Raw genomic sequence first — 18,038 nt, 5'->3', positions numbered from 1 at the left:
CTGTCACATCTTTCCTGGACTGTACAAACCACGCTCCATCACTCTGGCATGTCATGGCCTGCATTGTTACAAGATGTACCGAAGCTGTAGCCAGCCATAGTTTGGCATCTCAGTGAACCTTCTGATCCAAGAAAATACGGGAAGGAAAAAATAATAATGCCATTTTCAAAAAAAACCCAAAAAAACAAAAAACCCCAAAGCCAAAAAACCTACACAAACCAACCCACCTCTATAAAAAGCAACCAAAACTAACCCCAAAACTTCTAAGCAAGTACTAAAATAGAATTTTTCAAATACAACTATAGAACAAATCTGTTTGAATTAAAGGTGAGCTAGACCCTTGAATGCATACAGCTAAGGGATGCCAGATGGCTCAAAAGCTAGAGTTTTTCTTTATCATGTTTCTCTCATATTCAGACACATACAAAGAAAAAAAAAATTAAAAATATTTGTTTTCCTGGTTCCTGTTTCCAGGTTCTGGCAAGAACCCGGCCGGCAGCCAGGCTGGCCTGAAAACATCCCATGTTATCTGAGCTTGGAAACGCAGCAGACTCAAGCTGGACCAGTCCTTGGAGTTGACACCACTGGAGTGCCTGGAGCCCACACCCCGGAACAGACACTGGACTGCAGACACCAGATGAGAGGGAAGGCTCTTGGCTCTATTGTTGTTGTTGAGCTCCTGGAAAAGAGCTAGGGAGAGGAAAAATGTTCTGGATAGGATAAAAAAAGTCTCAAAGGAATGGATGATCTCACTTGTCCACACACACACGCCCAGATGTACAAATATATATAATTAACTGGAAAATACTGTGTGATACAAAGGTTTCTTCAGCTTGGGTTCATCACAGTTGGGTTAGTCAAGGATGGTACAGCCATAACAAAGAGCGCTTCCCACACATCTCCTCCTAAGAGCCCTTCTACCACATCATAGCATTTTAGTATGCATTTATGTCTGTTGATAGATACCCCTATGCTTTTCACACACAGAAAGCTAGACATGTGATACAATTATTAAATGTGTATGTAATAGCCTATATAGTCATCAATAGAATATATGGGCTCTATGTACACGGGCATCTGTGGCGGAACAGAGGGAGAGCCATTGTAGCAGCTGGTACTAGGGGATTTTGGGGTTTCTTAAGCAGCCTCATGACAACTTGGGCAAACTTGCAAAAACCAGCCCAACTTACAGCCACAAATTACCAGTTTCAAAGGTGTCACAAAACATCTTCTGTATCCCTTTACCCATTTCCTAGACAGTGCCTCCTAAGAGACACAGCAAAGAAAGTGCTCCTCAGAGCACAGCTTAAACCCTTACCAGCACACCAAAGCAGCAAAGTCATTTCCATGCATTGCTGTGATGCCATATTACATGACAAACAAGTCCTTGCTCTATTCTGTTCCAAAGAGATATTTTTTATCTGGGCTTGTTTGTTTTAAATGAAGCACATATGCCTCTGGTTTTTTGGTTGTTTGGGGTTTTTTTGTGGGGAAGGGGGCAGTTTTGTGGTTTTGGGGTTTTTGTTGTTGTTTTTCATTTTTTTTAGGAAATGCTAATAAGCATTCCTACATACTTTCCGCTCACCCTGCAGATGAAGTTGTGTCCCTGAATACAGCTGGTGGTGCCTGTTGTTTCCACTCTGGAGGTGCACAGGTTCCCACATGGGCATCCTCAGGTCTGACCAGGGAATACTTAATCCTCAGGAACCACAGTCTGAGAGCAAAACCAAACCTTTTCCTTGCAAGAAGCCCCCACATCATCTCCTAAAATTTTGCAAAAGCCAGAACCGTCTTAATAAAACCAAGGAATGAGAGGGAGACAAAGAGAGGAGCTGTGCTACTTCTGCTTAGATACCTCCAGAAGCCACTACATGCTTGTAGCATTAAATGGAAATAGCTCACTACTTCCACTGTCCCCTGCTACAGTAGGAGCTGGTATGTTGTTTGTCTTGCACTGAAGAAGTAGGCCAGCGTTTCTCAACAGGAAGGCTTGTCTGGATCCCAGACAAAGAGGGCTCAGGAACACCAGCCCTCAAATAACCTAACCACTCGCTCATCACAACCCTTTACACATTCAAGAAAACTCACCACCACAGCTGCAGATTTGCATCCAGCTTCCCCACAAAACAGTTAACTTAATCCCTGAGCAGAGATACTAACAAGAGAAGCCAAGAATGGTTATTTTTTAGGTAACAAGAATGCCCCAAACTTTACTGGCCTTACATGACTTTTAGCTTCTTGTTCCAAGCTCCAAGCTACTGAAAAGCTTGTCTGTTTTTTAAGACTCCAGGTCATTCCTTTCTCTGTGTCCAAGCTGTTCTTCCAATATCTTTTTAAATCGTGTGCTTGTTTCCAGTGAGTGGACTCTGAGCGACAGGAAAAACTCTGTAAGAGAGATTGTCTTCTTGCATATAAATCTTACTTTGAAAGGAGATGGTATTTTTGGAATTCAAGGGCTTTTTTTTTTTCCCCCCTGCAATATTTTTTGTTCTGCCACTTACAGGAACCCTGTGCCTCTAGAAGGGAGATGCTTGTTCAACTCCAACCTGAAACAAGGGGTACAAGGTAAAAATCTCCTTTCCTAAACACATTTTCTAGATGAAGGAGGTATTTTCTTTTAGTCTGTTCAGGCCTTTCTTCATTTGTCTACACCCAGGTGTGCAGGATTTCTGGTAGGGAATGTGTCATCTCCCTAAATATAATATAGCACAAATTTTTATTTTTTGTCTCACACTAAGGTGCCCTGTCTGTGCCATGCTTCCCCTAATAATAAATCAGGAGCAATGGTACTCATGATCCAGGGAACTCAGACATGCTTTGAGGTTCAGCTACACATTTTAAAAGCCTTAACCAAAACATTATTTATTACTGGTTACTCAACAACAACAGCAGCAACAACAACAACAACAAATGTAAGCTTGCAAGAATGAGTTAGGAGTGTCAAAGGAAGCAAAGTTCTGCCCCAAAGGCTTATGCTTTATACAAACATGATGGCCAAAAAGAGCACAACACAATGAAGAGAAGCTCAGAAAATGGCTTAACATTGCAGGCAGCGGACACATTTCAGATGCGTGCAACCACACTGACTAAAGCCAGCTCCTCACCCTTGGTGACTTCTTGCAGCCATCCCCTGGTCTATGCACCACTTCTCTGACAGACTGGCTAGTAGAGCCTCTGCTGAATGCCCATGTCTGTCACCAGGGTCTGGAAGCAGCACAGAACTGGAGGAACAGCTAGCAGGCCCCTGGCCACACCCTTAAAAGTCACTTAAAAATCCCCCTCTGTGACTGAAGCCTGGTGCTACGGGCTTTTCTTCACCATGGTACCCAACACCCCCCCCCCCGCCAGCACAACAGGTTGTAGCATGGTCTCATGCTTGAGCAAGAGAGATACCAAGAGATTTGGGGACTTTGTGTATAACTGATGGTAGCTCTCAGTAGAGTCTGACATCCTAGAAAGAGGAAAGACAATCATTGCTCAGCACTGTGCCCAGCTGAATGCACTAACCATTGAGGCACATCTCCAGGTGTCTAGTTCATTAGAAGGCAAAGAGAGAGAGATTAAAATAAATTCAAGATGGGGCACTGGCTAATAGATGACTGTTCCTTTCTCATCCCCAGAGACAGCAGAAGACCTGGAAGACATGGACAAGGGCGGAACAAATCAGCTTTCTCATCTGTTAATGTTTCATGGCCACAGTCAACATGAGAACAGGGAGAGGGATTCAGCTTGCCTTACAGTGCAGATATCTCCATCCAACCTGAGCACTCTGGGCTCATGTCATAGCTGCTGGAGAAAAATAGCCATATTTTTAGGGGAGATTAGCCAGGCTTGTTTGGGCTGTGAGGTTAAGGTCACTCAGCCCCTAGCCACATCTCTTGCTCTCTGCTCGTTAGAAGGGGTGTCTAGACAGCTGAGGTGTAGGAGTTGCCACGTCTACATTCGATGGGATGAATCCCCCTCGGACAATCACATGCTGTGCCAAGGAGGCCCTCTGACAGCACCTCGGTAAGCAGGGCAGAGTGCTACAAGCAGGGAAAGGAGGTCTAGACCCCCATGGGGATTTAGTGGCCTCACTTTTGGCTGCCTTGCACAGTCATGTGTGGGCTACATGCAAAAACCAGCACCCAAACCCCAGCTCTTCTCCCAGTGTGTTTTGGCAACTCTGCTGCTCCCCTCTCGGAGCTCTGCAGAGACAGCAAGGAGCGGCACAGAGAGGGGGGCAGGCATTGGCGAAGCTCCCAATTAACCTGTCTGATGGATGGGCTTCTCCAAGCAACCCTCAGCGTAGGGATTCAAACAGGCATGCCGCCCTCACCGCCGCGTGGTCTCTAGGGCAACATCCGCGGGTGTGTACACAACAGGACCTCAGGTAGCTGCTTGTGTGCCGCTGAACATCATCACAACCTTGTATTCCTGGCACTGGCCGCAGAGAGATGAATGAGGCTGATATGAAAAATGACACCGCCCTGCTATAATGTGTCTAATTCTCCAGTGTCATTCTCAAAAGCTGACTATGTGTCTACGTACATATATACACAGACACACAAACACACCTCACTGCCCTTTGTCACAATACCACTCAGTTGTACCAGCACTGCTTACCTTAAAAGGAGTTAAGAAAGCCCCAAATCTGTACCTAACACATTCCAAGACACCATAATATCTTTTTTTGTTTGGGGGGGGGGGGTTTATTATTTTTTTTATTTTCAGCACTCCTGGTTCAATCCTAATGATGGCCATCTGTAGAAAAGGGCAATAATCAGGTTTGTCTTTGGGAGTGGGCTCAAATAGCTTGGGACTGAATAGTGGTAAGTGAATAATTTTCATAAAAATGTCTAAATGCAAACAGAAATTTGGAGTTCAGTCCTGCTTCCATTTGCAGTCAATTCCTTGAGCAGACAGGTCCCAATAGTAACTCTGGAGGTACCTCCAGTGAGAGAACAAGTGAGGTCTGGAAGATCCTGCAGACAAGTTGCCTGTCCCAAATGCAACAAGGACTCCAAAGAGAGGATCTAATGAATGAGATTTACTGCCTTGCACAGTGGGCATTCATGTGAAGGACTCTATTTTCTATGAACCAGATACAGCGATTTCACTGAGTGCCCTGGTGCTCTTGTCTGATGGCCTGTAGGTTGCCAGTTCTCCAAACCTTGGGAAGCACCGTTAAACAGCTTATTTTGCTCTTGCCACATATATCAAAGTTCCAATAGCTGCACTTCTTTTGGTAACTGGGCGTATGATGATGACCATAAACTTAATCAAAGGACTTTACAAACACTAGGAGCCTTCCCAGAGGCATGAAGAAAGGGCAGCCCTGGAAGTCAAGGGACAATGAACGCACTGACAAGCAGGTAGACAGGGATTTGTGCAGAAATATCTGCATGTGCATGTGTGAGGGGAAGAGACAAGATGAACTAATTCCTTTCCTTGAGGCTATGTCTTTACTCTTTCTAACTGGCACGTGTCTCCTTTGTTTTCGATAATAGAGGTAATTATATCTGAAATGTTCAACTGTAAATCCATCATGCAATTAAGGGAATTCAAACTGCACAGAACTATGGGAACAGTTAAGGATGGATTATAGACAGAGATTCTGAAAATCACAGTCCATGTTTTCCATCGCTTGACTCAAAGACTCAGGCAGCTTACTGCTTTCCCCAGGAAGTATCTATCTTCCCACCACAAGATAAGAGAACCACACACCGATTCCAGTGAGAATCACTAGTGTACTGTGGTGGAACAAAAAAACCTTCAGAGAGGGGTTTATGGCTTGGGTTTCCTTTAATTTTTTTGACCCTTCTTATCACTAAACAAAAGCTTGTGGTCTTTCCTAGATAATCAACCATTAAACTCTTATAAAACCACATGCCTGGATAAAGCTAGTTTATGCAACTTGGATGAAGCTTTTTCCCCACTGTAATTATTACTGAAGAAATCTATCATTATATTTTACAGAGAAGCCTAAAATGTAAAGCACTTAGATAGAGACGAACCATTATATTTCCAAGTCCTCCCACCCTCTACCGTCTATATTTGAAAACAAAAGAAGAAAGAAAAAAAAGAGTACTAAAAGAGGAGATTCATTCTTTCCTCATAGGATCACCAGGGATACTCACCTTTCATGGGCAGTGAAGGAGGGAGTGCCTGGGCTTACCTTACAGTTTTGTCTGTGTGGAACCCTCTCCAGTTCAGTGCTGGAGCAATGGTGCTAATGAAAGCGTGGGTCCAAGGGTGGGCTTAAATACAGGATCTGGTGTCCTCTATGCCTCTCTCTATTGGTGGCTGCTGGCCAGGCTCAGGCCCAAGGCATCAGTCCTTGCTTAGGAACAGTGAGCTTGGACTTTCTGCTGCTGGATGCGCACAGCTGGCCTGAGCTGCCAGGCCAAATGAGGGGAAGGCTCCGTGTGTTCCCACTTGGGAAGGGGGCTGCCATTTCAGTGCTTGCTTATAGGAAAGGAAGAAGAAGGTGTTTTGAGCACAGCCCCAGACATGGGCTTCACCAGCAAAACAGGGGAAGAGATCAGGAACTAGAGGTTGCTCAGATCCTTCTGGGTCAATACGGTTCTTAGTGCACAGGTGAGCTGTATCTGACATTAAAAGCAGAGACAAAAGTCATTTGCACCTTTCTTCCCAGCAGTTCTTTCCCAACGTGAGCAGAGAGTGATTTTCTGGGGGGGGGGGCGATCTTTGGGTGAGGAATGCCATTACTTACACCACAGTCACTTGGATAATATTTATTACCAATAGCCTTTTGCGGAGCAAGCTCAGGCAAGAAAGATCAAATCTTTGCTTCAGGGCATCCATTGACTTATAACTGCAGAAATGCCAACAACAAAAAAAGCCAAATGCAAAATGGAACATGAGTGTACAGGGGTTGACTCTGAAACGGTAAGGTTTGGTGAGGGTTTTTTTGTTTTGTTTTACTTTGGGGTATACTTGGTCACATTCTACATAAGTGTAAGGGCTAGAAACACATTTTGGATATCGTGGGTTTGGTTGTTTTTTTTTTTTTAATGAGAACTTAATTTCTTAGATAATAACAGATTATTTTTTCCAAATGTATCACATTGCAAAATTCAGGATAAAATTATGAGAACTGGCTACATAGTAGCTACTACTCCCACTTCTGCATGCAGCATTGCACAAATGTTAAGTTGATGAAAAACTAGACAACTTTCTTCCACTCACCACATTTGGATTGTTAAACAAACCAAATATCTTCATATTTCGAGTATCACTCAATCTTACTTGAAACCTTTTGACTGGCTTGGGTTTGTTTCTTTGCTGGAATGAGTGGGAAAAGCACTCCACCCCTCCTTTTAAATAGACTTAAGCTGTGTCATTGAAGTTACTTGGAACAGGGTGCAGGGACCATCAGGAAAGGATTAACTGTAACAAAATCTTTGTGAGGTTAAAAACTGGACAAGCTGGCCATTTAAACTCTGTGATGGGCCATTTACCTCTAGCAAACCAACCTTCCAAAAAACAACCTAATTACATGTATCTGCCTTAAAGGTGATGCACGAGGGTTTCTGTTGTTACTGGAAGACGCCCCAGTGGAAATGCCTCCATAAAGCTTTTAAGAAGACACCAACTTGGACAGAGGGGACAAGTAGACTACAGACTAGGATTTAATTAGTGAGAGGCGTGAAAAGCCAGCAATCCAGCCCAGCATTCCCTGGATTTTGTCTCTGGCACAGGAAGGGTTTGCATGTTTCCCGCTTGTGGCTTCTATTTTAGCCTGTATTCATTGCTGAGATGCTTCGACACAGCTGTGCTGGTTCATTAACTGCCCAGCATGTCACTCAGCCCAAGCAAATGGCTTTGGGGTAGTGTTTTCCAATGACTCGAGGGAAGGGTAGACCTCTGTGAGGAAAGGAAGGTGTTGGTCTAGGAAATATTTGAGAATCTCATGAGATACATTAAAAATGAAGACTACAGAAGAAGACTCAAGCAGGACCAAGACAGCTTCCCACAGCAAAAAGGCTGGGACTCAAGTGGAGACTTCAGGAATAATCCTCAGCCATTGAAACCCTACTGAGACACCGGTGACCAACGAACCAAGATCTCCCTTTGTGTTACAGCTAATATCTCTAGTAGAGCGCTCACCGCCCCTGCAGCTTTCCCTGTAGGCTCAGAAGCGAACACTTTGCGGGCACTAAGTGGACACCAAGAATGGGGGAAACAGATCCACAGCATCCCCACCCTCTTCTGCTCGTTGCATCCTGCTCTCAGGCGAGAACCATTCGCAAAATTAGAGCACGCTCAAGCCTTGCCCTTGAATGCTTCGGTTAGGAAGGTGCCCTGCCCTATTCCAGAAGCTGCGTCAAAGATGTGCTGAGCTGTGCAGCTGCTAGTTGGGTGCTGTTTCCAAAGAAACAGGGTCCATATCGTGCCGCAAGTGACTCATGCTGAGATCATCCCACTCAGGAAGAGACAGAAGGAGCAGTCCCACCTCTTCTTCCAGGGAGGGCTCATGGCATGGAGGAGCAAAGCAGGTGCTGCAAGCGGGGAGGTTCGGGGCTTCCCGCTGCCTTGCTCCTTGGATCCTTCTTTTGTGCAGGGAAGAGGGAGACAGACCATGGGGAACATGCTGTCTGCCAGCCCACACTATGGCATCCATCACAGTGACAGCTTTTGGCCACGGGCAGCCTGGGAGGAGCATCCCCTGCATGCAGCCCCAGCATGCTGACATGTCTCCGCTCCTCTCCCCAAGCCTTGCTGTAACCACTGTGCTGCCCCACCATAACACAGTCTCCTTTCTCCTGGCTCACCATGCACATGAATACAACCCCCTGTAAGTGCTCACTTCACCCTTCACATGGGTAGTCTCTGGAGGGCCACTATGGGCCCAGGTAGAGTAAGGGACTGTGGATATTTGCCTTTAAAGGCAGGAGATTAGGAAATGCACATGGCACCATGACAAGCACAAAGTCTCCATGACTATTGCCATGCTGGTACTAACCCTATCTCAATAACCAGCCATGGGGTCACTCATCCAAAACACTTCCCAAGGCATCTAAAACTAGATCAGAAAACACTAGTCTTATTCTAAAAATCTGATTCAGGCTCAGTCAGCTCAGCAAGAAGTGAGCACAGCAGCCCTAGAGCTGTCAGTCCAGTCCTCCATTGTGGCACAGCATTGCTCAGCATGAACCATTGCTAGGTCTATCATTTTATATACTCACAACTACATCTCTAGAAGCATGGCTGCTTAAGAAAATAAGGACTCTGTAATGCTACTTCCCAATCCATCCTGGTCTGCCTGTCACTGCATTGTTCTAGCTTTTGACCTGCACCATTACAGTTCATCCCAAATGGGTTCCCCTGGTAGTTGCCCCCCATGCACATGAACTCGCACATGTCTACACTACGCAAGCTGCTTACGCCTGCTCTTCCAGGCAGTTGTTGCTGTTCAAATTGCCCATTAGAAACCCAGCTTGGCCCAAAACCTGAAGAGATTGACAAAAACACATTTTACTGCTCTTCCTGCAAAACTCTTGAACTCCTGAAAGTTGAACACATGAAAGCAATCTGAGGTTAGTGTGTAATATACAAACCACATAAAAGAGGTAATTTAGCATTAGACACATGTTACCAGAAGCAGGTTGAAACTAATACAGGTTTTGCATTCAGGTCATAAAATACAGCACTTATATCATCTTGTGAGGCGTCCCTCCTTAGCATGCCCTGATGGGGGAATAACTACAAGTGCTCTAATGTCAATACGAGGTGAATACAAAAAACACCCTTCTCCTTCACTCTTCTCCTCCCCCATGAGAGAGATGCTCATATCTGTGGCACAGCCTCTGAATGGTGACAGACAATTCAGAGAAAGGTGGGCCAAAACTATTTTCTTCTTTTCTATTCCCATTCCAAACCTACTGAAAGGCCACACCAACAAGCTAAATCCAAGCACTTTGGTAATCCGATAACACTATTTTTTAGCACTGCCATAATATGCCGTAAAAGCCTGATGCCAATGATCCAGTTGGAGCACTAGCAGGGAGAGTACACACTCCCCAGCGCTGCCCACTGACTGTGCCTCTGGCATAGATGGATGAGCCCAGAGATCAGCCTCCAAGCAGTATTAAGGAACCCGTGTGAGATCTCTCTTCTGATCCTGGGTGAAGCCACACACAACCTAATGTTAGCAACTTCTGTCCATGGTTGACTCCTGTAGGATTCAACCACGTTACCACTATTTTTACAGCCCCCGAAGTTCAGCCTCTCACTTTAAGCCAGAAAAAACAATACATTTGATATATTTCAAACAAGATGGAGTTCTGAAAAAAGAGTCGTGTTGCACCTTTAAAAAGTATGTTGGCAGAGGAAGTGGGTTTACTTTGAAAGTTAGTTTGGTATGAAAGAAGTACACACCAAAATGCTAAATCCCTTTAGAGAACAGAACGAAATAAAAGCAGATATTTCTTTTCTTAACACCTTGTCAGCAAAATTCTCCTTCCTGGGCAAGATTTTTTTTCTTTTGCAAAATTATTGTGTTAGTTTGCCAACGATGCTTTTCTAACAACTGCCTAAGCAACGTAGCTGCTTTCTCATCCTGCCTCTCCCAACACTTCAACACTCCCTCCTGCAGCCCGAGTAGAAAATTCTTTGCCTTGGGGCCTGCAATGAAACTCATACAAGTTCTTGGGAGAAAATGCTGTAATGATGTAGAACCCACTTCCTTCTTTCCTCTGTCCCCATTTTTTTTTAAAGTTCCTGACCCTGACTTTCAACTGGTGTTCCAGCTAGAGTCTGAGAAATTGATTTGAGATATTTCTACTGATGTATTTTAGATTCAAACAAACCTATCGAGGGGCACTAAAATTATGAAGACCTATCAACTCATAGGCTGAAAAAAATTCCAGTGTAACCAATGGCCTAACTTCCTTTCTATTCCTAATGATGTGCTGGGCACATCATTCAATTCAACTGATTTTGTGGTCTGCGTTCAACTTACTCAGGCTTTTAAAGAAAAACCTGGATGGAAGTGTGAATATTAATCAAAACACACTATCACTGAGAATTTTTAGGACCTTCCTGTAAACTGGGCAATCATCAAAGACTACAGGAAAGGAGAGTCTATGTCCTATTTTTAACTCTTTATTCACCAGCCGAGAACAGCTGGAAGAATAACAAAGATATCACACACTGACCTTAATTAAGATGGTGATTCACCCTTTGTTCTCTGAACACAAACAGAATAGCTTGGAGCTGGAAGGCTTACTGGCAAATAGAGTTTGGGTGAAGAGGTAAAATTTACCATGCAGGGCCTCTTTTGAGGGAGAATATAGGGTTCCTGAAAGACAAATTATCCCAGAGAACAAGCACAGTCATTCATCTGGTTTTTTCTGGAAACCTAGAGAAATACAAGTACAGAAGATACTGGGTTTTGAAAACCTGGAAATCCCAAGTTAACACATAACTTTACTCTGATCCTTATAAAAACAAGGCCTTCTTCAAGCTGATGATAGAATACATTTATCTTACAAAAAATAAAAAACTACATCTAGAAAACAGAAATAGTTTTTTTATTCTTCTCCACCTCATTTTTTTGTTCCAGGTGAAATGCCCTTCCAGAATATCTCCAGAAAGAATGTTTGCCCTGTAAGATCTAGCACAACATATTTCAGTATTACTTTTTGCTTTGATTGGATCTTCACAAAATTAATTTAAACAGCAATCTTTTCCTTGACTAATCAGACCCAATATTGACAGCATATTGGAGCAGGGAAAATTTTCTTCCAGCTTTATCATTGAGTTGTTCCAGAGGTCTCCAGCTGATCCAAACCAAAGGCACTTTAAAGAACAGGAGATGCCTTAAAAGATATAATTAAAGATATTTCTACCATTGATCCATAAATGTATTAAATGTAATCATCACACAATCTATCTTGAATATTTATAAACCGCTGATAACTAAAATACTTGTATCAGTTTACAGTCCTGATAGTAAATACTTTCAGATGAACTAGGGAACTACATCTCTATCTACCACATTCATATAGCACCTTAGCTTGGTAAAGAGCATGTCCTTACCACATTGCAAAGCTGCTGGATTTTGACGTTAAAATAGATTTCAAAACCAAAAGGACATGGAAAAGGACATAGATAATTTGGTGTACAGCCCAGTTTTTGCAATCCAAGAGCAAATGCTCTAACAATGCTGTTATAGCAATGGCGTGGATGGCTGACAGTGGGCTAGAACACTTAGCACAAGTGCAGAAACTGCAAACACCAAGTTCACAGCTGAACCCCTCCAAAATTCTGGCACAGCATGTGCCCTGGACAGCTTCCCCATCGGTTGGGGGTCCTGGTTTGGACTAATTTCTATGAAGAGGATGGAGCATTTACAGCTGACCAATACTTACATGCATTAGGGATGAAAATCCCATGAAAAAAAATGTGCTCAGAGAGTGAAATTCAACCAGAGAGCCAGCAAAGAGAGCTCACCACTGCTGTTGTACAGATGCTTCCCAATACAGCCACAGCTGTGACCTCCGTGATGAAAAAGCTGTGTGCTGCCTTGAAATGCGGTGTATTCCCTCCTTAAGCATTCACAGAAATGATGCTATATTTGGGATTTAAAGAGAAAAAATGAACAAGAAGTAGCCCTTACAGTTCCCTGGGGGGGTGGGATTTCAAAAGCCCACGTTTGCGCAGGCAATTGAATAACCACAATTGTTCTGATTCCCAAAACAGGCCAAGAACCCTGTACAGGTGTCAGCATGGAGCGGCTGGTGCAGGACCACAACAAGCACAGCCAGGTGCTGGGTCCTTGTTCTGGATTCTCTCCGCAGCCTGGGTGGAGAAAAGGAAAGGGAAGATAGTTTGTCCAATAAAAATGGGGAAAACTAAGAGTACAGAGTCAACTTCAAATCATAGCAGAGTCTGAGTCTTATAAAGGAGCTTCTAGAGGAAGCATATTGACATGAAAGTAAAGAAAAAACCTTGCAATAAAGCATTTCTGATCAAGGCTTCAACAAAATTTCCTTGCTGCATATCATCCTGGTGACAATATACCTTTCTGTAGAAGGAAGCAAAGTGGCCTCTCTTTACTAAACTCAAAGGTTCAGAAATCAAAGCAGCCCAGTAGGGAAGTGGGGAAAGCCACAGATCTGGTTTGATTTGAAGACTTTTAAGTGGTCCTAGAGAAGCAGACCAGAAAGTAGTGTTTCTAAAATGGAAAGAACCCACATCCAAGGCTCAGATGTCCTCCAAACTTGAGGTTTGATCACATTCAAAGAATATTTGGATTCAATCCCAATTCAGTGAACAGTGGGATGTGCCACGCCCATTTCTATTTTTAAGGGCTGGAGAAGATTTCAGGCAGACTTCCTTCTCGCAGGGCATGCACAGTGTGGGCAGCAGAAAGGCAGACTTCCCCACTGTGCCATTGCTAATGTGCTTTTGTGCTGCCCGGGAGAAAAGCTCTCCTTCGAGAGGAAGGCAGGATAATAGCCAAGGCCACAGGTCACTGCACAGACTGCCCAGTAGTCGAAATTGCAAGTTCAGGCTTTGTTAGAGGGAACATCAGGGGTAGGACCTGGAACCAGACACATGGTTCTTCTCTTCCCTGCTCTCCCTGGTCCATTTCAAAAATGTTGGTGGATCCTTCTGCCAGACTATGACTTCAAGCCTTTGAGAAAAGGAGCCTGACTCTAACTGTTCATTCAAAACCTCCTGCCCTGCCCCCCGCCAAAGACTGTGTGCTGATATGGGAATTGGAAAAGTAGAGAAATGGTTTTAGAAATTAACATCTAGTCCCTAAGCTTTTCATATGATCAAACAAAATCTCTCATACAAATACTTCACAAATTCTTGCTTTTCCTATCCAATCCTACAGTGAAGCTGGAGAATGGAGTTTAGGATCCAGATCAGACAGCAGAATTTGTATCTGAAGGATTTTGTGTATCTAGATTATGAACAATTTGGAGTGAGAACTGTGATTTATAAATTAACTCAGCCAGAGAGGACAGCCATGGTCAGCTAGGTTTGACTTCTGAAAGGACGCCAGCAATAAGGCTGCTCTGAATGAATACCTGCATGAACCAGAGTGTAACTGACGGAAAAAGCATCCAATCTACTTGCCAATGACAGAATAAATCACAGCCCTGAGTTTTGCTCCCAAGAATGATTTCCGCTGTTAAAAGTTGAAGTCTTATATATGGTATGAACTCCTCCAATTTCTGACTACCGATTCCTATTACACTATTGCCCAAAGGAGCTTCTGTTTCTGAATTTCTCTTCCTTCTATAGCATACTTTAAAACCAGACTTGAGCTTTTCTTGACTTGCTGTTTGGTAAGCTAAGGAGATGCTCTCTACTGTAAGGCATGTTTTCCAATCCTTCAGTCATTCTTGTGGCTCTTCTCTGAAAGATCTCCAGTTTTTCAACATCCTTCTTTAATTGTGGGTACCACAGCTGGATGGAGTGTTCCCGAAGCAGTTGCACCAACGCCAAACACAGCAGTAAAGTGATCCCTGGGTATATAAGCACGGAATATCAAGTAGGCGTTAGAAAGGATTCAAGGATTGTTTTGGCCCCTTTGGCCACAGCACTGGAGTGAGAGATGACATTCAGCCAATTATCCATTCAAACCCTCAGTCCTTTTCCAGATGCCTGTTTCTCAACACAGTCTATTCCATCTGGTACATAAATCTCAGAGTTTTAATTTCCTTTACCTGTAGCATCCTGAAAAGAAGAATTATTTGCTATTTCCATTCTACCAAGGGATCCAAACTATGCTAAGCCAGTCTTTCTGTCATCTGCTAACATCAGCAGTGTGGAGTTAATGTCTCCTTCCAGTCACTGCCACACCATTAAACAGCTAAAGGAATGACTAGATGACTGGCAAGATCCCACTAGAAACACAGCTATTTGATGTGTTTACACTTCAAATCTATTTACAAATCCCATTTTGAGATCTGTAACTGAAACAGTCAGAATCTATGTACCATTTCCTATTTGATACTGTACCATTTCAGTTTATGAATTAATATGTATAGGAGCAAGTTAAAGGCTTATAGGAAATTCTTACACCAACATTAGTATAATAATCAACCAGATTTTTTTTTTTAATCCAACTGAGGTTAACCAAAGTTATTTTCCAGAAAAATCAATACTAGTTGCCTCTTCATGTGTAACATTTCTTTAGTATGTCATTCATTGTATGATTCTCCTTGAATTTCCTTCAATTAATTAATATTAATGTTAATTATTAATGATCATAGCACTCTATTTAAAATATTGATCTAAAATTAGATTTCTTTTGTCTCTAGAACTTCCACAGTGTTGTGGGGCTATTAGAAATAAAAATAAAAGAACTAGGAAGCTCTTCAGCTTTGCAGCTCTAGGATTTGGAGTTAGAAAAACCCCATGATTTGTATATGTAACTTTAGAACCTGATTGTTAATATACTCCCAAGGACCAATGAACTAGAAATTATTCCATTATCCAGAGAAAATATTCATCCTCCGTTTATTCACAAGATACAAAGCAGGCTCTTTTTGTGCCACTATTGCCAATTCTATCGCAATCAGTCAACCAATTGAACTCCTATGGACTACTTAGTTTAAACTCTATTATTTTCTTCATTATCTGATCTTCTGATTGACAGTGCTCTAATCAGACCTTCCACGGGGCACCAGAACTGAACTCTAATTGGATATTCGTGGGCAAAGGGGCAGAGGCAGTTGTCAAGCTTATGAAAGCAAGGAATCCAAGCATCCTGGAAAGATCTGGTACACAGCATTTTTTCAGGCCACAACCCTACTGTCAGTGTTCCCATATTGCCTTACCTTCCAAAAAGCTGTAGGCTACTTTCTGCTTCACTGATGGCAGAGTCGCTTCACACTGGTTTGACTGCTGCCTCCCTGAAAACACAGACTTCAGATTACCAGCAGCTAGCTGCCGAGGAAGATGTTGTTTCAGAATTGTTAAGTTTGCGATTTTACTGAAGGTCATTTTCTCCCCATCTGCAGACAAGCACGGCCCAACCGGCTGGTGCATTAGAATAAACAGATGCTATCAGCACCAGCAACAAATTATCTTCTGAGGCTTTGTAATTTCTAGAGAGTAGCAGGTTGTGGCAAGTCAATTTACATCTAGGATGGAGAGGGAGCGAAACAGAGGTTATATCAGCATTAACAAGTAATTCAGCACAAGGGAAAAGGAACGGTAAATTGAAGCTGGACAACTACACTATGAAATAAGCCATTATCTGTGCATCCGTATCACTCCTAGTGAGGTACACAGCAAACCAGATGTGGACATACAGAGGTTTCGCATCTGAAAAGAATCCATGTCTTATGCTCAAGTGGTAAAAACCCAGAGAGAGCATGTGCATATGCATGTAAATGTTCCGGGAGATGCAACTGTTCACACGAAACACTTCCTTGCACCAGGACTTGGGGGTGTTCTGCAGTCAGCAGCTGGAGGGGAGAACCCACTGTTTGCTTACTGTTTACAGGAGAGCACTTTTCTACAGCTGAGATCCCAGTCCCAAAACCAGAGTGGTGGCATAACTGAATTCAGGACTCCTTTCACTGCTTCTCTGCAAGAGTGGGAGAGCATACCTCCCTATATATTTTCAGATGCACAAATAGTTTAGCCTATAGTATTATACATATGTACCTGCACATAAACTGGCAGAACCAGCTGAAAGCCATGGAAGAACTTTATAACAAAATGAGGAATGGAGCCTCATGTTCCTAAAACCCAAATTGGGGTCCCAGTGAGCAAGACTTGCTCTGCTTCCTTGACCCAGGCTGTCTCTGCTACATTCAGAGACAGCACACATGCCTATTTCTGCATGGACTGCAAGATAAGCCTATATTTCTAAAGTTTATGTAGTATATCCGGGCAAGGTACCCATTAAAGACAAGTCTTACATTTCTGCTTTTAGCCATTGTATCTCTCCACCAATTTCACATTGGTATGCAGAGTCTGCACTGCTTTTTCATAACATTTCCCTCAATGTTTTAAGAAGAATTCATATTTCTGATTGGGACTGGGAAGCAATGCAACCATCTGTCGCACTCTTATTTGCAGAAGATACCAGATACCCATTTCAAAACTAGACTGGCTTTATTATCACAGTGAAATACATTATTTCAGCATTCCTATGTCAGAATGAAAAAACAAAGCTTCCACACATCTCCATGTAGGTGGCTGTTCCTGCCTCTGGACCCAACACGTCCTGGGATCTACCTCCCTTCCCATACAGGCTGGCAAAAATGTTTATCCCAGCATCTTGGGGCTTTAGCCATGTCATTTTCTACCACTGTCAGGAAAATATCTGCAGATATTGATGAGTTTTGATGTTTCACTCACATCAGTCCAGAGCTGCCTACACAATCTGGCATTAGTTTTCATTTCCCCAGCCCAAAAAGGAAACTAATCTTACCAGTCCTGAAAGACTTCAGTACAAATGTGAGTTGGTAAGCCACGCATGCAGCTCAAAGATACAGAAATTCCTTTAATTTTTCTATAACATCACATATCTATTTTTATTTTAGAGGAATACACAAGAGTTAGTCATCAGTGACCTTTGCAGGTTACGTTAGAATTAGAGGCAAAAATTTCCAATAACACAGCCACTTGCATAGCATTTGGAATATTACTCTGTGCTCCCTGTCAATTCTTCTCTTTTTTTGACATGGCTTTTGATCATTGTCACATGACTGCAAGATTCACAAGAAAGCTGTCTCAGCTAGTCGTTCTATTACGAAACACAAGAAATTTTACACCAAATTTTACACCTGCTGTTCTGAGCCATCATTTCCCTTACCTGCCTGAGTGCGCTGAAACTTCCACTGCAATTCTTTGCCTGGGGTTCAGTGAAGTTCTCATAGGGGACATCTGTAGACCAAGGGTGTCAATGGAGCAGGACCAATCCTTCCTTCAAACGATTTGAGGGATGTCTCATGCCTTCTCCTTTCCCCTAGTAAATAACCAATTCAGAACAAAGAAATACGTTCAGTAAGATGACTCAAAACTAAGAGTTCTCAACCATTTCAAGTCAGTAGCCT

At 43.1% G+C, this 18,038-nt stretch overlaps 1 protein-coding gene and 1 long non-coding RNA gene across 2 annotated transcripts in view; both read right to left on the bottom strand.

Moving 5' to 3' along the window:
* LPP (LIM domain containing preferred translocation partner in lipoma) overlaps positions 1–18,038 on the bottom strand; it is an 826,113-nt gene that overhangs the window by 330,661 nt on the left and 477,414 nt on the right. The gene's annotated exons all lie outside the window — the stretch shown is intronic.
* Positions 14,378–17,928, bottom strand: LOC142412677 (uncharacterized). The gene is made up of 3 exons (XR_012776577.1): positions 17,798–17,928; positions 15,807–15,881; positions 14,378–14,489 (listed from the first exon to the last, which is right to left on the bottom strand). It is a non-coding gene; the product is annotated as an uncharacterized LOC142412677 (long non-coding RNA).

Source organism: Mycteria americana, chromosome 7 (assembly GCF_035582795.1).
Source record: "Mycteria americana isolate JAX WOST 10 ecotype Jacksonville Zoo and Gardens chromosome 7, USCA_MyAme_1.0, whole genome shotgun sequence".
NCBI classification, from domain to species: Eukaryota; Metazoa; Chordata; class Aves; order Ciconiiformes; family Ciconiidae; genus Mycteria; species Mycteria americana.
The sequence above is the reverse complement of the archived record's forward strand: the minus strand, read 5'-3'. Positions and strand labels throughout refer to the sequence as shown.